The sequence below is a fragment of the Pseudophryne corroboree genome, chromosome 8 (assembly GCF_028390025.1).
Source record: "Pseudophryne corroboree isolate aPseCor3 chromosome 8, aPseCor3.hap2, whole genome shotgun sequence".
Taxonomy (NCBI): Eukaryota; Metazoa; Chordata; class Amphibia; order Anura; family Myobatrachidae; genus Pseudophryne; species Pseudophryne corroboree.
In genome coordinates this window covers 178,199,915-178,219,578 of record NC_086451.1, presented here as the reverse complement: position 1 = coordinate 178,219,578, position 19,664 = coordinate 178,199,915, and the positions used below count along the sequence as shown (strand labels likewise).

General features: G+C 47.3%; 11 non-coding genes across 11 annotated transcripts; all 11 read left to right on the top strand.

The window, feature by feature from the left end:
• Window positions 1-2,014: 2,014 nt before the first annotated feature.
• LOC134950576 (U1 spliceosomal RNA) lies at window positions 2,015-2,178 on the top strand. The gene has a single exon (XR_010183472.1). It is a non-coding gene; the product is annotated as a U1 spliceosomal RNA (small nuclear RNA).
• A 152-nt stretch (window positions 2,179-2,330) lies between these two features.
• On the top strand, window positions 2,331-2,493 carry LOC134952247 (U1 spliceosomal RNA). Its single transcript, XR_010184813.1, has one exon. It is a non-coding gene; the product is annotated as a U1 spliceosomal RNA (small nuclear RNA).
• Window positions 2,494-3,167: 674 nt separating this feature from the next.
• LOC134951903 (U1 spliceosomal RNA) lies at window positions 3,168-3,331 on the top strand. Its single transcript, XR_010184556.1, has one exon. It is a non-coding gene; the product is annotated as a U1 spliceosomal RNA (small nuclear RNA).
• A 152-nt stretch (window positions 3,332-3,483) lies between these two features.
• Window positions 3,484-3,646, top strand: LOC134952453 (U1 spliceosomal RNA). The gene has a single exon (XR_010184970.1). It is a non-coding gene; the product is annotated as a U1 spliceosomal RNA (small nuclear RNA).
• Window positions 3,647-4,316: 670 nt separating this feature from the next.
• LOC134951654 (U1 spliceosomal RNA) lies at window positions 4,317-4,480 on the top strand. Its single transcript, XR_010184354.1, has one exon. It is a non-coding gene; the product is annotated as a U1 spliceosomal RNA (small nuclear RNA).
• Window positions 4,481-4,632: 152 nt separating this feature from the next.
• Window positions 4,633-4,795, top strand: LOC134952565 (U1 spliceosomal RNA). Its single transcript, XR_010185061.1, has one exon. It is a non-coding gene; the product is annotated as a U1 spliceosomal RNA (small nuclear RNA).
• A 670-nt stretch (window positions 4,796-5,465) lies between these two features.
• Window positions 5,466-5,628, top strand: LOC134953086 (U1 spliceosomal RNA). The gene has a single exon (XR_010185420.1). It is a non-coding gene; the product is annotated as a U1 spliceosomal RNA (small nuclear RNA).
• Window positions 5,629-6,299: 671 nt separating this feature from the next.
• LOC134951323 (U1 spliceosomal RNA) lies at window positions 6,300-6,463 on the top strand. The gene has a single exon (XR_010184085.1). It is a non-coding gene; the product is annotated as a U1 spliceosomal RNA (small nuclear RNA).
• Window positions 6,464-6,615: 152 nt separating this feature from the next.
• On the top strand, window positions 6,616-6,778 carry LOC134952954 (U1 spliceosomal RNA). The gene has a single exon (XR_010185318.1). It is a non-coding gene; the product is annotated as a U1 spliceosomal RNA (small nuclear RNA).
• A 2,620-nt stretch (window positions 6,779-9,398) lies between these two features.
• On the top strand, window positions 9,399-9,562 carry LOC134950378 (U1 spliceosomal RNA). Its single transcript, XR_010183307.1, has one exon. It is a non-coding gene; the product is annotated as a U1 spliceosomal RNA (small nuclear RNA).
• Window positions 9,563-9,714: 152 nt separating this feature from the next.
• On the top strand, window positions 9,715-9,877 carry LOC134953148 (U1 spliceosomal RNA). Its single transcript, XR_010185457.1, has one exon. It is a non-coding gene; the product is annotated as a U1 spliceosomal RNA (small nuclear RNA).
• Window positions 9,878-19,664: the final 9,787 nt, after the last annotated feature.

Genomic DNA, 19,664 nt, shown 5'->3' with positions numbered 1-19,664 from the left:
TGTATGTTTTTTTGCTTCTTTATGTCAATAAAGACTGCTTTTTCAATCCAATATCTGAAAACAATCAATGTTTATCTTTGATGGCAATAGAAGTGGTATGATATTTGCTGCTTTTGAAAGGCAATATCTGATATGTCCCCTATCTGGAAACCATATATTAAATGGCTTTTCAGAAAAGGGAGATGGTAGAAGAGCTTTCAGTACTTGTAGGACCGATGCACATTTCCTATTCTAGCCTCCAAAAACAGATTCAGTTGCATTTTCCAGCGTGTTTTGGATGCGCCTTTGCAAATGTCTTACATCGACAAACTTATTTAGTACTATTTTGCAAATAGGGTTACATTGTTGCAACATTGTGTTCCCTAATTGCTTGATTTTTTAAATGCAACAATTGATAAAGACACCTGATAACTGCTCTGTGGAGTCTTATTTTGTGTCTACTTTTTATCTACATTTAATTCTCTACCTCTAATCAAGGCATTTTTAAGTGCTGGGGGCTGCCAGGACGTGAGGCCTACCTAGACTTTAGATCTGAATTTGAATGTACTTGTGAACTAACTTAATTTCCTACTTCTAAATTCATTCCTAAATTCACTACTTACATGAATCCTGTAGTTGGGCATTTTGGGACTTCGATTGTGGGCATTGTTTTGTGTCCAGACCAGCAGCAGGTGGTGTGCATTTGCTGGAAAGGCATCGAAGACCTCCGATATGCTGCATCTCCCTCAAGTGGCTGTCGGCAAATGCCTGCTAGACACCCCATTTCAAGCTGATTGTGACATCACGGTACATGCATCATAGAACAGGCATGCTAGAACATGGGTCTTCAACCTGCAACCCTCCAGCTGCTGTGGAACTACACATCCCAGCATGCCCTGCCTCAGTTTTAACATACCTTAATAGCAAAACTGTGGCAGGGCATGCTGGGATGTGTAGTTTCACAGCAGCTGGAGGGCCACAGGATGAAGACCCATGTGCTAAAGCCAAGCCGCAGGTACATTGAATGCTAGCAAGCTGAATATTTAAATCCTTTTTATTCCGCAGCATTCGAATGTGGAAGATTCCATGGAACCAGAGATCCTTCCATTGAGAAGGACATGCTGCCTGGATGACTACACTGTGCAAATTAAATCACGGAGCCAGTTGGCTTGTGGGTGGCTCTGGTCACTGGGTGGTTGGGTGGGTGGTGTGTCGGAGGTGGAGCACATGCAAATGATTGTGTGTCATCCAGCTAGTGAGAGAGAAAACTCATGCAGGAGTGTGCCTGCTTGTCAGTGGGTTATGCACCTTTCCAGACGTCAAATCTACATGGAGCAGCTGGAGAGGACAAGAGCAGGTTTGCAAAATATAGACAGAAGAGCTCTCCAGCCTAGTTTGCTGTCTGTTTCCACTTCTCTTTTCTTGAGCCGCTCCCTTCTATGCCCTAGCGCACTATCCTGACTTCTCCCATCTGCTTACTTTGTGCCTTCCAACGCACAATGCGAACTACAGGTAGTGCTGCAGGGCCCACACCCTTTTACTTGCCATACAGAGCAGCTCTGGAGCTGTTACAGTGCCCAGCTTCTGCAAGAAATCAGCTTGAATGCTTCAGGGGCTGGGGCATAGCCAACATGAGCCCCACACCGAAGGAGGGTGGAGGTGTTTAATGCGAACTAGGGGTCATCCAAGCACCGCAAAAGGCCGCCATGCCCTGCACGCCCCTTTTCTCTTTTCATATGCAGACGAGGGTTGAAGCCAACTTTGACCCACTGCTTGGATGATATCACCATATGCAAATCCATCTGCTGCAGGCCTTCCCCCAGGAATGCTTGCACTAGTTGTTGCATTTGGTTTGTTGTTTGGGGGTGCTTCAGTATTAGGCAGCCTTCTGCCCTCCCATGTTCATCTGAAAATATGTGTTCTCCCTGCAGTTGTTGTCCCCAGATGAGAGTTCCCTTGTGCTGCCTCAGTTGAATCTTCTTTACTTGACAGAGATGTGCCTGAGCAGCGGCCCTCCCCAGCCCTATCCTAAATCATACTTATTTTGCATAGGAGATACCATGGTCATGAAGATTGTTCTCCCAGGGTGAGGTTCATTCATTGCATTCTGGGTATGCTGACCCCTGTGATTTCCCCAAATGTGGGAAACTTGACTGCATTATTTGTGGTAGTGGGGGACTGTGTTTGTGCTTTCCTCTGGTCAGCTCTGGTAAAAGTCAGATTTCTTTGTCTCAGATCTTCCTCTAGCCTTGTTCTTCTTTCGAGAGTTCCCTTGTGCTGCCTCAGTTGGATCTCCTTTACTTGACAGGGGGGTGCCCAAGCAGCGACCCTCCCCAGCTCTAGCCCAACTCCTACTTACCTGCCAGGTGAGATACTATGATCATGAAGGTGCTTCTCCCAGGGCAAGGCTCACCCATTGCACTCTGGGTGTGCTGCCCCTGTGATTTCCCCAAATGTGGGAAACTTGACTGCATAATTTGTGTTTCCACTGGTCGGCTTTCATATAATTCAGATCTCTTTGTCTCAGGTCTCTCTCCAGCCTAGTTTGCAGTCTGTTTCCACTTCTTTTTTTTTGAGCCCCTCCCTTCTATACCCTTGTGCACTATCCTGACTTCTCCTCCTGTCTGCTTACTTTGTGCCTTCCAATGCACAATGCAAACTACAGGTAGTGCTGCAGGGCCCACAAACTTTTACTTGCATTACAGAGCAGCTCTGGAGCTGTTACAGTGCCAAGCTGCTGCAAGAAATCAGCTTGAATGCTTCAGGGGCTGGGGCATTGCCAACATGAGCCCCACACCGAAGGAGGGTGGGGGTGTTTAATGCGAACTAAGGGTCATCCAAGCGCCGCAAAAGGCCGCCATTCACTGCATACCCCTTTTCTCTTTTCATATGCAGATGAGGGTTCCAGCCAACTTTGGCCCACTGCTTGGATGACATCACTGTATGCAAATCCGTCTTCTGCAGACCTTCCCCCAGGAATGCTTGTACTAGTTGTTGCATTTGGTTTGTTGTTTGGGGGTGCTTCAGTATTAGGCAGCCTTCTGCCCTCCCATGTTCATCTGAAAATATGTGTTCTCCCTGCAGTTGTTGTCCCCAGATGAGAGTTCCCTTGTGCTGCCTCAGTTGAATCTCCTTTACTTGACAGAGATGTGCCTGAGCAGCGGCCCTCCCCAGCCCTATCCCAAATCATACTTATTTTGCATAGGAGATATCATGGTAATGAAGACTGTTATCCCAGGGTGAGGTTCATTCATTGCATTCTGGGTATGCTGACCCCTGTGATTTCCCCAAATGTGGGAAACTCGACTTCATTATTTGTGGTAGTGGGGGACTGTGTTTGTGCTTTCCTCTGGTCAGCTCTGGTAAAAGTCAGATTTATTTGTCTCAGATCTTCCTCTAGCCTTGTTCTTCTTTCGAGAGTTCCCTTGTGCTGACTCAGTTGGATCTCCTTCACTTGACAGGGAAGTGCCCGAGCAGCGACCCTACACAGCTCTAACCCAACTCCTACTTACCTGCCAGGTGAGATACTATGATCATGAAGGTGCTTCTCCCAGGGCAAGGCTCACCCATTGCACTCTGGGTGTGCTGCTCTTGCGATTTCCTCAAATGTGGGAAACTTGACTGCATAATTTGTGTTTCCCCTGGTCAGCTCTCGTATAATTCAGATCTCTTTGTCTCAGGTCTCTCTCCAGCCTAGTTTGCTGTCTGTTTCCACTTCTCTTTTCTTGAGCCGCTCCCTTCTATGCCCTTGCGCACTATTATGACCTCTCCTGTCTGCTTACTTTGTGCCTTCCAACGTCAATGCAAACTACAGGTAGTGCTGCAGGGCCCACACCCTTTTACATGCTTTACAGAGCGGCTCTGGAGCTGTTACAGTGCCCAGCTGCTGCAAGAAATCAGCTTGAATGCTTCAGGGGCTGGGGCATAGCCAACATGAGCCCCACACCGAAGGAGGGTGGAGGTGTTTAATGTGAATTAGGGGTCATCCAAGCGCCGCAAAAGGCCGCCATGCCCTGCACATCCCTTTTTTCTTTTCATATGCAGACGAGGGTTGAAGCCAACTTTGACCCACTGCTTGGATGACATCACCATATGCAAATCCATCTGCTGCAGGCCTTCCCCCAGGAATGCTTGCACTAGTTGTTGCATTTGGTTTGTTGTTTGGGGGTGCTTCAGTATTAGGCAGCCTTCTGCCCTCCCATGTTCATCTGAAAATATGTGTTCTCCCTGCAGTTGTTGTCCCCAGATGAGAGTTCCCTTGTGCTGCCTCAGTTGAATCTCCTTTACTTGACAGAGATGTGCCTGAGCAGCGGCCCTCCCCAGCTCTATCCCAAATCATACTTATTTTGCATAGGAGATACCATGGTCATGAAGATTGTTCTCCCAGGTTGAGGTTCATTCATTGCATTCTGGGTATGCTGACCCCTGTGATTTCCCCAAATGTGGGAAACTTGGCTGCAATATTTGTGGTAGTGGGGGACTGTGTTTGTGCTTTCCTCTGGTCAGCTCTGGTAAAAGTCAGATTTCTTTGTCTCAGATCTTCCTCTAGCCTTGTTCTTCTTTCGAGAGTTCCCTTGTGCTGACTCAGTTGGATCTCCTTCACTTGACAGGGGGGTGCCCGAGCTGCGACCCTCCCCAGCTCTAGCCCAACTCCTACTTACCTGCCAGGTGAGATACTATGATCATGTAGGTGCTTCTCCCAGGGCAAGGCTCACCCATTGCACTCTGGGTGTGCTGCCCCTGTGATTTCCCCAAATGTGGGAAACTTGACTGCATAATTTGTGTTTCCCCTGGTCGGCTCTCGTATAATTCAGATCTCTTTGTCTCAGGTCTCTCTCCAGCCTAGTTTGCTGTCTGTTTCCACTTCTCTTTTCTTGAGCCGCTCCCTTCTATGCCCTTGCGCACTATTCTGACCTCTCCTGTCTGCTTACTTTGTGCCTTCCAACGCACAATGCAAACTACAGGTAGTGCTGCAGGGCCCACACCCTTTTACATGCTTTACAGAGCAGCTCTGGAGCTGTTACAGTGCCCAGCTGCTGCAAGAAATCAGCTTGAATGCTTCAGGGGCTGGGGCATAGCCAACATGAGCCCCACACCGAAGGAGGGTGGAGATGTTTAATGCGAATTAGGGGTCATCCAAGCGCCGCAAAAGGCCGCCATTCCCTGCACATCCCTTTTTTCTTTTCATATGCAGACGAGGGTTGAAGCCAACTTTGACCCACTGCTTGGATGACATCACCATATGCAAATCCATCTACTGCAGGCCTTCCCCAGGAATGCTTGCACTAGTTGTTGCATTTGGTTTGTTGTTTGGGGGTGCTTCAGTATTAGGCAGCCTTCTGCCCTCCCATGTTCATCTGAAAATATGTGTTCTCCCTGCAGTTGTTGTCCCAAGATGAGAGTTCCCTTGTGCTGCCTCAGTTGAATCGCCTTTACTTGACAGAGATGTGCCTGAGCAGCGGCCCTCCCCAGCCCTATCCCAAATCATACTTATTTTGCATAGGAGATACCATGGTCATGAAGATTGTTCTCCCAGGGCAAGGCTCACCCATTGCACTCTGGGTGTGCTACTCCTGCGGTTTCCCCAAATGTTGGACACTTGACTGCATAATTTGTGTTTCACCTGGTCGGCTCTCGTATAATTCAGATCTCTTTGTCTCAGGTCTCTCTCCAGCCTAATTTGCTGTCTGTTTACACTTCTCTTTTCTTGAGTTGCTCCCTTCTATGCCCTTGCGCACTATCCTGACTTCTCCCGTCTGCTTACTTTGTGCCTTCCAACGTACAATGCAAACTACAGGTAGTGCTGCAGGGCCCACACCCTTTTACTTGCCTTACAGAGCAGCTCTGGAGCTGTTACAGTGCCCAGCTGCTGCAAGAAATCAGCTTGAATGCTTCAGGGGCTGGGGCATAGCCATCATGAGCCCCACACCGAAGGAGGGTGGAGGTGTTTAATGCGAACTAGGGGTCATCCAAGCACCGCAAAAGGCCGCCATGCCCTGCATGCCAATTTTATCTTTTCATATGCAGACGAGGGTTGAAGCCAACTTTGACCCACTGCTTGGATGACATCACCATATGCAAATCCATCTGCTGCAGGCCTTCCCCCAGGAATGCTTGCACTAGTTGTTGCATTTGGTTTGTTGTTTGGGGGTGCTTCAGTATTAGGCAGCCTTCTGCCCTCCCATGTTCATCTGAAAATATGTGTACCTCCTGCAGTTGTTGTCCCCAGATGAGAGTTCCCTTGTGCTGCCTCAGTTGAATCTCCTTTACTTGACAGAGATGTGCCTGAGCAGCGGCCCTCTCCAGCCCTATCCCAAATCATACTTATTTTGCATAGGAGATACCATGGTCATGAAGATTGTTCTCCCAGGGTGAGGTTCATTCATTGCATTCTGGGTATGCTGACCCCTGTTATTTCCCCAAATGTGGTAAACTTGACAGCATTATTTGTGGTAGTGGGGGACTGTGTTTGTGCTTTCCTCTGGTCAGCTCTGGTAAAAGTCAGATTTCTTTGTCTCAGATCTTCCTCTAGCCTTGTTCTTCTTTCGAGAGTTCCCTTGTGCTGCCTCAGTTGGATCTCCTTCACTTGACAGGGGGGTGCCCGAGCAGCGACCCTCCCCAGCTCTAGCCCAACTCCTACTTACCTGCCAGGTGAGATACTATGATCATGAAGGTGCTTCTCCCAGGGCAAGGCTCACCAATTGCACTCTGGGTGTGCTGCTCCTGCGATATCCCCAAATGTGGGAAACTTGACTGCATAATTTGTGTTTCCCCTGGTCGGCTCTCGTATAATTCAGATCTCTTTGTCTCATGTCTCTCTCCAGCCTAGTTTGCTGTCTGTTTACACTTCTCTTTTCTTGAGCCACTACCTTCTATGCCCTTGCGCACTATCTTGACTTCTCCCGTCTGCTTACTTTGTGCCTTCCAACGCACAATGCGAACTACAGGTAGTGCTGCAGGGCCCACACCCTTTTAGTTGCCTTACAGAGCAGCTCTGGAGCTATTACAGTGCCCAGCTGCTGCAAGTAATCAGCTTGAATGCTTCAGGGGCTGGGGCATAGCCAACATGAACCCCACACCGAAGTAGGGTGGAGGTGTTTAATGCGAACTAGGGGTCATCCAAGCGCCGCAAAAGGCCGCCATGCCCTGCACGCCCCTTTTCTCTTTTCATATGCAGACGAGGGTTGAAGCCAACTTTGACCCACTGCTTGGATGACATCACCATATGCAAATCCATCTGCTGCAGGCCTTCCCCCAGGAATGCTTGTACTAGTTGTTGCATTTGGTTTGTTGTTTGGGGGTGCTTCAGTATTAGGCAGCCTTCTGCCCTCCCATGTTCATCTGAAAATATGTGTTCTCCCTGCAGTTGTTGTCCCCAGATGAGAGTTCCCTTGTGCTGCCTCAGTTGAATCTCCTTTACTTGACAAGGGAGGCATTTTGGATTTTTTCTTTGGGTACCCTTACACCTGATGGTCTGAATGAGAGCATCGAACTGAACAACATTGGCAGTCTCTGAAGATTTTATCTATTGATTTACCTAATATATTATTTATTGAATATCCATTTATTGTATGTTTAATAAATAAACAAAATTATTAGAAGTAGCTATTTTGGAAACAGCTTTCCTCTTAGGATGAAACTGTATAATCCTGTTGTGTGTGTTCCTTTAAAGTTCTTTAGTAAAATCCACTAGTAATGATGAACATCAGATTTCTTCCTCCATCCTCTTTTTACACTTTCTCTTGGTTCTATATATATATATTTTTTTTCTATTTTTTTTTCCCTCCTTCTCCCAAAAGGCCCCCCTCCCCCCCCCCTCCCTGTTTTAAATTTTAAAATCTTTAAATATTTAAATCTTCGAATCCTTAAATTGTCTGTTTAATATTTATTTTTTCTTCATTTCTTTTTGTTGTTTAAACAGCAATGTAATTATTCCAGGGGTTAAAATAATGAAATATAGAAATAATATTAACAAAAATTAAAGGTAAAAATGAATTGATAGAATGATCCCATTAAAAGTAAATAAATAATATGGATGTTAAGCTGAGCGGGTTGGATTCGAACATGGGACTAGCTGCATAGAGTGCATTTGATGTTTCCCCTGCGCCACAAGAACTGCTTTAGTAGTGGCATGGATTTATGTTACCCTAAAAGGTTTTATATAAGTAAATGGGGATCCTTAGTGCTGAGTCTCTGAATTATGTATATGTGATTATAGATATGAGGTATTGATTGAAAGATTATAGGTTAATCTGTATATAGATTATATATTTTCTGTTATTTTTTAAACCACCTTGTTGCTTATTTTATTATTATTTTTAATCACCATGTTGCTTATTTTTATATTATGAAATGCCTTTATATGTGCAATTGCAATTAGAAAGTTGTTCCATATGTGGGTCATTACATGTATGCATCCAATTAGTATATGTATGTATCCAATCAACTAATTAGTAATGCTATTGGTCCGGTGCATTTTAAAAAGAGCCTGCTAGGCTGCTGATGTATCCTCTGACGAAACCGCTCTTGGATAACAGCGGAGAAACGCGTAAGGAAGGTGATTACCGGACACTCTGATTGCTGAGATATAAGCCCGTTCATGAACGAGCTACATCACGGCGGACGTCTGATGTAAAGACAGCGGTGAAGGGGAAAAAGCAATTTGAGACCGAGCAAAAGGAGGTCTCTACCCCACGGCAGGGAGAAATATCCCGACCGCGAGTGCCAATAAGATCCAGCCACGGTTAACGGGGGTCGTAGCATACCGCTGTGTTTCACCAACCATCACAGCGCTCTCCCCCTGTTTTCTTTCATTACTCACGTGAGTTACATATGAACTTTAACTGCAGTAAATAAGAGGCGTTGGTTACAACTGTTGCTGTTCATCCACAAGAAGGAATTTAATGTATCAATTACAATTGGAAAGTAACGATTAAATTACAACAGCTGTATCCAGGAGGATTTTTTGGACACTTTAATAAACATTCCGTTGTCATCAAGGGCAATATGAAATAGATCCTGATTACATTTAGATATGGATAGTGGTGCCTATATATGTTGACTCCATTGTATTTTATTGAATGTGGGTTTCTTCTGTCTATATATATTTTTTAAAAATAAAGAGCTTGTACATTTTATTTTTTGCGCTCCATTGATAACAAGTGTGATTATCTTTAAAATTTGGTTTATTATTGGTAGAACAGTACTACCTATGGGAGCAGCATTTTATAATATATGGTGAAAATTAATAGATGTATAAAGATTAAATAAGCAACAAATTGGTGAAATAGATACGTTTTGATAGGAGCGCTGGGTTCTATATATATATATTGACATTTGGTTATATATATGTATAGACTTTATAAATTCTTGACAGAGATGTGCCTGAGCAGCGGCCCTCCCCAGCCCTATCCCAAATCATACTTATTTTGCATAGGAGATACCATGGTCATGAAGATTGTTCTCCCAGGGTGAGGTTCATTCATTGCATTCTGGGTATGCTGACCCCTGTGATTTCCCCAAATGTGGGAAACTCGACTGCATTATTTGTGGTAGTGGGGGACTGTGTTTGTGCTTTCCTCTGGTCAGCTCTGGTAAAAGTCAGATTTATTTGTCTCAGATCTTCCTCTAGCCTTGTTCTTCTTTCGAGAGTTTCCATGTGCTGCCTCAGTTGGATCTCCTTCACTTGACAGGGGGGTGCCCAAGCAGCGACCCTCCCCAGCTCTAGCCCAACTCCTACTTACCTGCCAGGTGAGATACTATGATCATGAAGGTGCTTCTCCCAGGGCAAGGCTCACCCATTGCACTCTGGGTGTGCTGCTCCTGTGGTTTCCCCAAATGTTGGACACTTGACTGCATAATTTGTGTTTCCCCTGGTCGGCTCTCGTATAATTCAGATCTCTTTGTCTCAGGTCTCTCTCCAGCCTAGTTTGCTGTCTGTTTCCACTTCTCTTTTCTTGAGTTGCTCCCTTCTATGCCCTTGCGCACTATCCTGACTTCTCCCGTCTGCTTACTTTGTGCCTTCCAACGCACAATGCAAACTACAGGTAGTGCTGCAGGGCCCACACCCTTTTACTTGCCTTACAGAGCAGCTCTGGAGCTGTTACAGTGCCCAGCTGCTGCAAGAAATCAGCTTGAATGCTTCAGGGGCTGGGGCATAGCCCCACACCGAAGGAGGGTGGAGGTGTTTAATGCGAACTAGGGGTCATCCAAGCGCCGCAAAAGGCCGCCATGCCCTGCACGCCCCTTTTCTCTTTTCATATGCAGACGAGGGTTGAAGCCAACTTTGACCCACTGCTTGGATGACATCACCATATGCAAATCCATCTGCTGCAGGCCTTCCCCCAGGAATGCTTGCACTAGTTGTTGCATTTGGTTTGTTGTTTGGGGGTGCTTCAGTATTAGGCAGCCTTCTGCCCTCCCATGTTCATCTGAAAATATGTGTTCTCCCTGCAGTTGTTGTCCCCAGATGAGAGTTCCCTTGTGCTGCCTCAGTTGAATCTCCTTTACTTGACAGAGATGTGCCTGAGCAGCGGCCCTCCCCAGCTCTATCCCAAGTCATACTTATTTTGCATAGGAGATACCATGCATCTATACATACATGCGCTAACACCTGGGCATACACTGATGTACCCACACCTAATATCCATACATACACGCCCTGACACCTGGACATACACCAACATTCCCACACCTGCATCTATACATACACATGCTGACACCTGGACATACACCAACATACAAGCACCTGCATCTATATATACACGCGCTGACAAATGGACATACACCGACGTACCCACACTTGCATCTATACATACATGCACTGACATCTGGACATACAAGCACCTGCATCTATACATACACGCGCTGACACCTGAACCTACACTGACGTTCCCACACCTGCATCTATACATACACATTCTGACACCTGGACATACACAGACGTACCCACACCTGCATCTATACATACACGCGTTGACACCTGGACGTACACTGACGTACACACACCTACATCTATATATGCATGGATGCAAATGTGGGTACGTCTGTATACGTCCAGTTGTTAGCATGTGTATGTATAGATGTTAGGTGTGGGTACATCAGTGTATGTCCAGGTGTCAGCACATGTATGTATAGATTCACATGTGGGTACGTTGGTGTACGTTTAGGGGTCAGCGTGTTTATGTATAGATGTTGGTGTGTGTATGTCAGTGTACGTACAGATATAGTTGTGTGTATGTATGTATGTATGTATGTATGTATATGTATAGAGGAAGGTGTGATACATACATATAACACATACATGATAGATACATACATATATCACACACACGATAGATAGATAGATAGATAGATAGAACACATACATACAAGATAGATACATACATACATACATGATAGATACATATATACACACACATACGATAGATAGATAGATACATATATATATATATCACAAACATATATAATTCATACATATATCACACTCACATACATGATACATACATGAGAAAGACCTGGGAAGGTGATGAGGCCCGGGCCCCCTGCTGATGTTGCGTTGAGGAAGGCAGTGTTCCAGGGCGGATGCCAGTCGGGGAGAGCGCCGCGCAGCCCGGGAAAAATACTGCTGAGGAGCTACATCTGGAAGAGCCCCAGGGAGGGAGAGTGTCACATGCCCCATCCTGCGCGGCACACTCTGCAGGCCTGCACATGGGAAGGGAGGTCTCTGGCCACACATACTCACCCTGCTGCTGAAGCCCCGCTGCTGTCCCCATCAGCGCTCTCCAGCGGGGAGCGGGGCCAGGATGAACCTCAACCTGTGAGAACTATCTTCATGATCAAGAGATCTCATATGCAAGATAAGTATGTGTTGGGAAAGGGCTGGGGAGGGCGGCTGCTCGGGCACACCCTCGTCAAGTTAAGGAGATTTAACTGAGGAAGCACAAGGGAACTCTCGTCTGGGGACAACAACTGCAGGGAGACCACATCTTTTCAGATGAACATGGGAGGGCGGAAGGCTGCCTAATACTGAAGCACCCTCAGACATTAAACCATATGCAACAACTATTGCAAGCATTCCTGGGGGAAGGTCTGCAGCAGACGGATTTGCATTCAGTGATGTCATCCAAGCAGTGGGCCAAAGTTGGCTGGAACCCTCATCTGTATATGAAAAGAGAAAAGGGGCATGCGGGGCATGGCGGTCTTTTGCGGCGCTTGGATAACCCCAAGTTTGCATTAAACACCCCCACCCTCCTTCGGTGTGGGGCTCATGTTGGCCATGCCCAAGCCCCTGAAGCATTCAAGCTGATTTCTTGCAGCAGCTGGGCTCTACAAGACAAGTAAAAGGGTGTGGGCCCTGCAGCACCACCGGTAGTTTGCATACACACATATATAGGACAGCATCTCTTATATGCCCCAGGGTCAATAAAATAGTATCCTTGTCTAGGCTATCCATCCCCTCAGATAAGGCATTTGTCCATGCCGCTACAGCACTACACACCCAGGTCGACGCAATTGCCGGTCTGAGTAAGGTACCTGAATGTGTATAAATGGACTTCAGGGTAATCTCCTGTTTGCGGTCAGCACACTCTTTGAGGGTAGCCGTATCCTGGGACGGGAGGGCTACCTTCTTGGATAAGCATGTTAATGCTTTGTCCACCCTAGGGGAGGATTCCCATCGTAACCTATCCGTTGATGGGAAAGGATACGCCATAAGAATCCTTTTGGAAATCTGCAGTCTTTTATCTGGAGATTTCCAAGCTTTTTTACATAACTCGTTCAGCTCGTGTGAGGGGGGAAAGGTTACCTCAGGCTTCTTTCCCTTGTACATATGTACCCTCTTGTCAGCGACAGGGGGTTACTCTGTGATGTGCAAAACATCTTTTATTGCCATAATCATAAATCGAATGGATTTTGCCAATTTTGGCTGTAACTTTGCATCATCGTAATCGACACTGGAGTCAGAATCCGTGTCGGTATCTGTGTCAACAAACTGGGATAGTGGGCGCTTATGAGACCCTGACAGTCCCTGCAACATAGGATCAGGCATGGGTTGAGACCCTGACTGTCCCAAAGCTTCTGCCTTGTCTAATCTTTTGTGCAATGAGTTTACACTAGCATTTAAAACATTCCACATATCCATCCAATCAGCTGTCGGCAGAGAAACCACATTCATTTGCTCCCGCTCCTCTCTAATATAGCCTTCTTCCTCAGACATGTCGACACACGTGTACCGACACACCACACACACAGGGAATGCTTTTTCTGAAGACAGTTTCCCCACAAGGCCCTTTGGAGAGACAGAGAGGGAGTATGCCAGCACACACCCCAGCGCTATATAACCCAGGAATAAAACAGTAACTTAATGTTTGCCCAGTAGTGCTGCTGTATGTAATTTGCGAATTATGTGCCCCCCCCCCCCTCTTTTCAACCCTCTTGTCTAACGTGGTATAAGCAGGGTAGAGTCCGGGGAGCTTCCTCTCAGCGGTGCTGTGGAGAAAAAATGGCGCTGGTGAGTGCTGAGGGAGAAGCCCCGCCCCCTCGGAGGCGGGCTTCTGTCCCGCTTAAACTGTAAAATTGGTGGGGGCTCATACATTTATACAGTGCCCAGCTGTATATATGTTATATTTTTGCGAAAGAGGTTTATATTGCTGCCCAGGGCGCCCCCCCTGCGCCCTGCACCCTTACAGTGACCGGAGTATGTGAGGTGTATGGGAGCAAAGGCACACAGCTGCAGTGCTGTGCGTTACCTCAGTGAAGATCATGAAGTCTTCTGCCGCCTCTGAAGTCTTCTTTTCTTCTCATACTCACCCGGCTTCTATCTTCCGGCTCTGCGAGGGGGTCGGCGGCGCGGCTCTGGGACGGACGGCGAGGGTGAGATCCTGCGTACCAATCCCTCTGGAGCTAATGGTGTCCAGTAGCCTAAGAAGCAGGACCTTGCAACTCAGAGAGTAGGGCTGCTTCTCTCCCCTCAGTCCCTCGATGAGGGAGTCTGTTGCCAGCAGTGCTCCCTGAAAATTAAAAACCTAACAAAATACTTTCTGTCAGAAAGCTCAGGAGAGCTCCTGAAAAGCACCCAGTCTCCACTGGGCACAGTATCAAACTGAGGTCTGGAGGAGGGGCATAGAGGGAGGAGCCAGTGCACACCCAGAACTAAAGTCTTTCTTAAAGTGCCCATGTCTCCTGCGGAGCCCGTCTATCCCCATGGTCCTTACGGAGTCCCCAGCATCCTCTAGGACGTTAGAGAAAATAGGATTTTAATACCTACTGGTAAATCCTTTTCTCTTATTCCGTAGAGGATGCTGGGCACCCGTCCCAGTGCGTACTGTGTCTGCAGTTATTAAATGGCCCTTAACTCCAGAACATTTATGTGGAGACAACTTTCCTGACTTGACCATCTTCCTTGGATGTTTTCCCCCTGTGTGACTGCTCCCCAGCCTCGGAGGGTTGCATCCGTGGTCCCTAGGATCCCGTCCTGGATCCCAAACCATCGCCCCTCTAGGTGGTGAGAACTGTGCAGCCACCAATGGAGTGAGATTCTGGTCTTGGAAGACAGGATTATCCTCCGGTGCATGTGTAGGTGGGATCCGGACCACTTGTCCAACAGGTCCCACTGGAACACTCTGGCATGGAGCCTGCCAAACTGAATGGCCTCGTAGGCCGCAACCATCTTCCCCAGCAACCGAATGCATTGATGGATTAACACTCTTGCTGGTTTCAGAATTTGTTTGACCAGACTCTGGATCTCCAGAGCCATTCCACTAGAAGAAAACCTCTTCTGTGTCCAGTATCACTCCCAAAAACAACAACCGCGTCATTAGGACCAACTGCGATTTTGGCAAGTTTAGGAGCCAACCATGTTGTTAAAGAACTGTCAGGGAGAGTAGATGTTTTGCACCAACTGGTACCGGGATCTCGCCTTTATCAGGAGATCATCCAAGTACGGGATAATTGTGACTCCTTGCTTGCGAAGGAGAACCATCATTTCCGCCATCACCCTGGTGAAAATCCTCGGAGCCGTGGACAGACCAAACGGCAACGTCTGAAATTGGTAATGACAATCCTGAATTGCAAACCTCAGGTAGCTTGATGCAGTGGCTAAATGGGAACATGTAAGTAGGCATCCTTTATGTCTACCAAAACCATGAAATCTCCTTTATCCCCCGGACTGGAGATCACTACCCTGAGAGATTCCATCTTGAAATTGAATTTCTTTAGGTAGAAATTAAGGGATTTCAGATTTAAGATTGGTCTGACTGAGCCGTCCGGCTTCGGGACCACGAAGAGGCTTGAATAAAAACCTTCTCCCTGCTGACTAAGGCTGATTTGAACAATCGGTGAGGAGGAACTTCTTGAAACCCCAGTTTGTACCCTTGGGACACTATTTGTAAAACCCACGAGTCCAGGTCCGAATGAATCCAGAACTGACTGAAGAGTTTTAGACGTGCCCCCCAGTGGCGGAACTAGCGAGCAGTGGGCCCATGTGCGACAAAATGGCTTGGGGCCCCCCCCCATCCCATCCCATCCAAGTCCACCCCCTCACCCCTGGAGAGGATCTGGTGAGGGGGGCCTGCTCAGGGAAGTGGATACCTAGCAACAGTGCCGTAACTAGACATTTTAGCAGTGTGTGCAAGAAACGGCATTGGAGCCCCACCCCTGCATGCAAAACAGGGGCAGTGCGCGCCGTAGGCGCGCGCAAAAAAACATAGTGGCGTGGCTTCGTGGTTAAGGGGTGTGGCAACAAAATAATACCAATTCATAAAACGGTGCACAGTAGTCTCCATTATTCAAATTACGCCGCACAGTAGCACCACTACACCAGGTAGAGACCCTTTTACACCTTACGGCGGACAGATTCCTCTTTTTACACATTACAGCAGACAGCGTCCTCTTTTTACACATTACAGCAGACAGCGTCCCCTTTTTACACATTACGGCAGACAGCATCCCCCTTTTTTACACAACGGCAGACAGTGTGCCCTTGTTACACATAGCGGCAGACAGCGTACATTTTTTTCACATAACGGCAGACAGCCTGCCCTTGTTAAACATAGCGGCAGACAGCGTACACTTTTTACACATAACGGCAGACAGCCTGCCCTTGTTAAACATAGCGGCAGACAGCGTACACTTTTTTCACATAACAGCAGTCAGCCTGCCCTTGTTACACATAATGGCAGACATCGTACACTTTTTACACATTACAGCAGACAGCTTGCCCTTGTTACACATTACAGCAGACAGCTTGCCCTTGTTACACATTATGGCAGACAGCGTGCCCTTGTTACACATTACGGCAGACAGCATCCCCCTTGTTACACATTACGGCAGGCAGATTCCCCCTTGTTACACATTGCGGCAAGCAGATTCCCCCTTTTTACACATTGCGGCAAGCAGCTTCCCCCTTTTTACACATTGCGGCAGGCAGATTCCCCCTTTTTACACATTGCGGCAGGCAGTCCCCCTTTTTACACATAGCTGCAGGCAGATTCCCCCTTTTTACACATAGCGGCAGGCAGATTCCCCCTTTTTACACATTGCGGCAGGCAGTCCCCCTTTTTACACATAGCTGCAGGCAGATTCCCCCTTTTAACACATAGCTGCAGGCAGATTCCCCCCTTTTACACATAGCTGCAGGCAGATTCCCCCTTTTTACACATAGCGGCAGGCAGATTCCCCCTTTTTACACATAGCGGCAGGCAGATTCCCCCTTTTTACACATAGCGGCAGGCAGATTCCCCCTTTTTACACATAGCGGCAGGCAGTCCCAAGAAAGAAAGAGAAGAAAGAAAGAAAGAAAGAAAGAAAGAAAGAAAGAAAGAAAGAAAGAAAGAAAGAAAGAAAGAAAGAAAGAAAGAAAGAAGAATTATACTTACCCTCTCCGCTGGCTCAGGCTCCTCGTGCAGCTTGACGATTCCCGGGCAGTAGAGAAGGAGGAGGAGGGAGGTGGAGGAGGGAGCCGCAGCAGCGCTGTGTTATTGGTGGAGGCGCTGCTGCTGCTGCCCCTCTGCTTCACTATAGGCTGTTCTCGGAAGACAGCCTATAGTGAAGCAGAGGGGCAGCAGCAGCGCCTCCACCAGTAACAAAGCGCTGCTGCGGCTCCTTCCTTCACCTCCCTCCTCCTCCTCCTCCCCCCCGTGCCGCTGCTCCTCTCATCTCCAAGCGACCCTCCTCCCTCTTCGTGTGTTACAGAGGTGGCAGCGTGTCTGGTGCTGCGGCTGCTGCCCGTAGTGCCCTGGCCTGATCTGTTCGTTACGACGGGCGGGCGGCGGGAGTCGCAGGACGCAGACCCGACGGGAGCGCTGGTGTGCGGCTGCGGCATGATACAATGAGTCATTGTGACTCATTGTAATGCCGGCGGCTGTGGGCCCTTGAGTGCGGCGGGGCCCCAGTGCAATGCACTGCCTGCCCTGCCAGTAGTTCCGCCCCTGGTGCCCCCCACTGGTGTGGGCTCCTGCAAGAGAGCCCCAGCGTCATGCAGTGGATTTGGCAGAAGCAGAGGACTCTGCTCCTGCGATCTTGAAGAGGCTTCTTGGAGTCAGCATCAGCATTCCCTTGGTGAATCCACAATGCCCTCCTATCCGAGACTGCCATGAAATTGGCCCGTGAGCACTTGTGCCCGGTGTAGGATTTTTAAATATGTGTAGTTTACTGTATGCAAGGGTTTAAAACCTTTTAGGAACTGATATCTAAGGTGTATTACATGTAGTTTAAAAAAAACAAAAAAGGTTTATTTTATGGCAGTAGTTTCCAAACTGGGGTTCTTGCACTGGTAGCATAGTTTGGTGGTCCAGGACCAATTAAAATTATTTATACTTTATTAAATTGGCAAAACCATTCCCTCACAACATAACTGAACCTGAGGATGACATGCTATAAACACAATTTACTTAATTTTATATTTTTTTCTGAATTTCTCAATAAAAAAAACTTTGGCCTAGGGGTGCCGTGAAACAAATTTTGATACTATTTATTTATATAGTGCTCTTTCTCCAACAGGACTCAAGGCGCTTGAGATATGGCTTCTGGAACTGAACACAGGATTCTAAATGTGGCTGTACCAAGGACCTATACAGTGGCATTACAGGTTGAGTATCCCTTATCCAAAATGCTTGGGACCAGAGGAATTTTGGATATCGGATTTTTCTGTATTTTGGAATAATTGCATACCATAACGAGATATTATGGTGATGGGACCTAAATCTAAGCACAGAATGCATTTATGTTTCATATATACCATATACACACAGCCTGAAGGTCATTTTAGCCAATATTTTTTATAACTTTGTGCATTAAACAAAGTGTGTGTACATTCACAGAATTCATTTATGTGTCATATACACCTTATACACACAGTCTGAAGTTCATTTAATACAATATTTTTAATAACTTTGAGTATTAAACAAAGTTTGTGTACACTGAGCCATCAAAAAACAAAGGTTTCACTATCTCAGTCTCACTCAAAAAAGTCCGTATTTCGGAATATTCCGTATTTCGGAATATTTGGATATGGGATACTCAACCTGTATTACTTTTTTCTGCTACTGGTTCTTTACCTATGCAAACAAGCATCTGACTTGCCTTTCCTATTGCTTTGTTACATTGCTCACCTGAAATAGTAATACTTAGATAGCTTTCCTCTTGCCATTATAATGCCCTTAATATTATAGTTAGCCTTTGTATTTTTGAGACGTGTATGATTTTGCATTTTTTGGCATTAAATGTTGCCATGTTCTTAACCATTCCTCTAGTCCAGGGGCGGAACTGCCAGAGACAACGGAGTCAGTTGCCGCCGGGCTCCAGCCCTAAAGGGGCTTCCTCCATTGCCCTCCGGCTGTTACGTGCCCTTCCTACTAAATAGACAAAGGCGCTACCAGCAGGGTCTCGCAGTTTGTACATTCCATGCCGTAACACCCTTCTTTCCACCTTTTTAAAGACCCAGCCCAGCAGCCTCGCCGCTGCCACCACCGCTAGCTGCAGCACTGCCAGCGGTGGGGTGCCCCTGCTTCTTCTCACACCACAGATAGCTGGGCAGCACTGCAACTGCCTGCCTGATTGCTCCGCCCCCTTCCGGCTCCCAAGCACCTCTGCTGCCCAGTGATCCAGGAGCCTGCTGCTAGGAAGAAGTGGCCGAGCTTCAGCAAGCGAGTCTGGACACTGGCGGAGGAAGCCATGATAACCAGATAATGGGGAGTGGAGAGCCAGTTCCAAGGTAATACTTTATACAGCTGGTTGAGATCCTGGTCGGTGGATATGGATTCCAAGAAAACCCTGGAGGTGCTTCCTTTCAAGGGAGACACTCTCTTTGGAGAAGACCTCAATAAGATTGTAGCTGATCTGGCTACTGCTAAAACAGCTTGCCTACCTAGTATGACTCCTACCACGCAGAAGGCTAAAAGTACTTTCCCTTGGCCCTTTCATCCTCAAGGTAAAGCGTACCCAAGGTCAGGCATACCCAAAGCAAGCTCATGCTTCCAGACCTGCCAAGCCCAGACTGAAGCAAGCCTGGGCTGCCCATCAGCCTGCTTCCAAAACGGACAAGCCTGCCGCATGACGGTGCAGGCCTCCCTCTGGGGGATCCCAGGGTGGGGGGCCCGACTTCTAGGTTTGGCATAATTCTAAGCTAGAGAATTCTGTTTGGAGCTCACCTTGTACTTTGTGAAGAAATAATCAGCATTGTGGCTGAG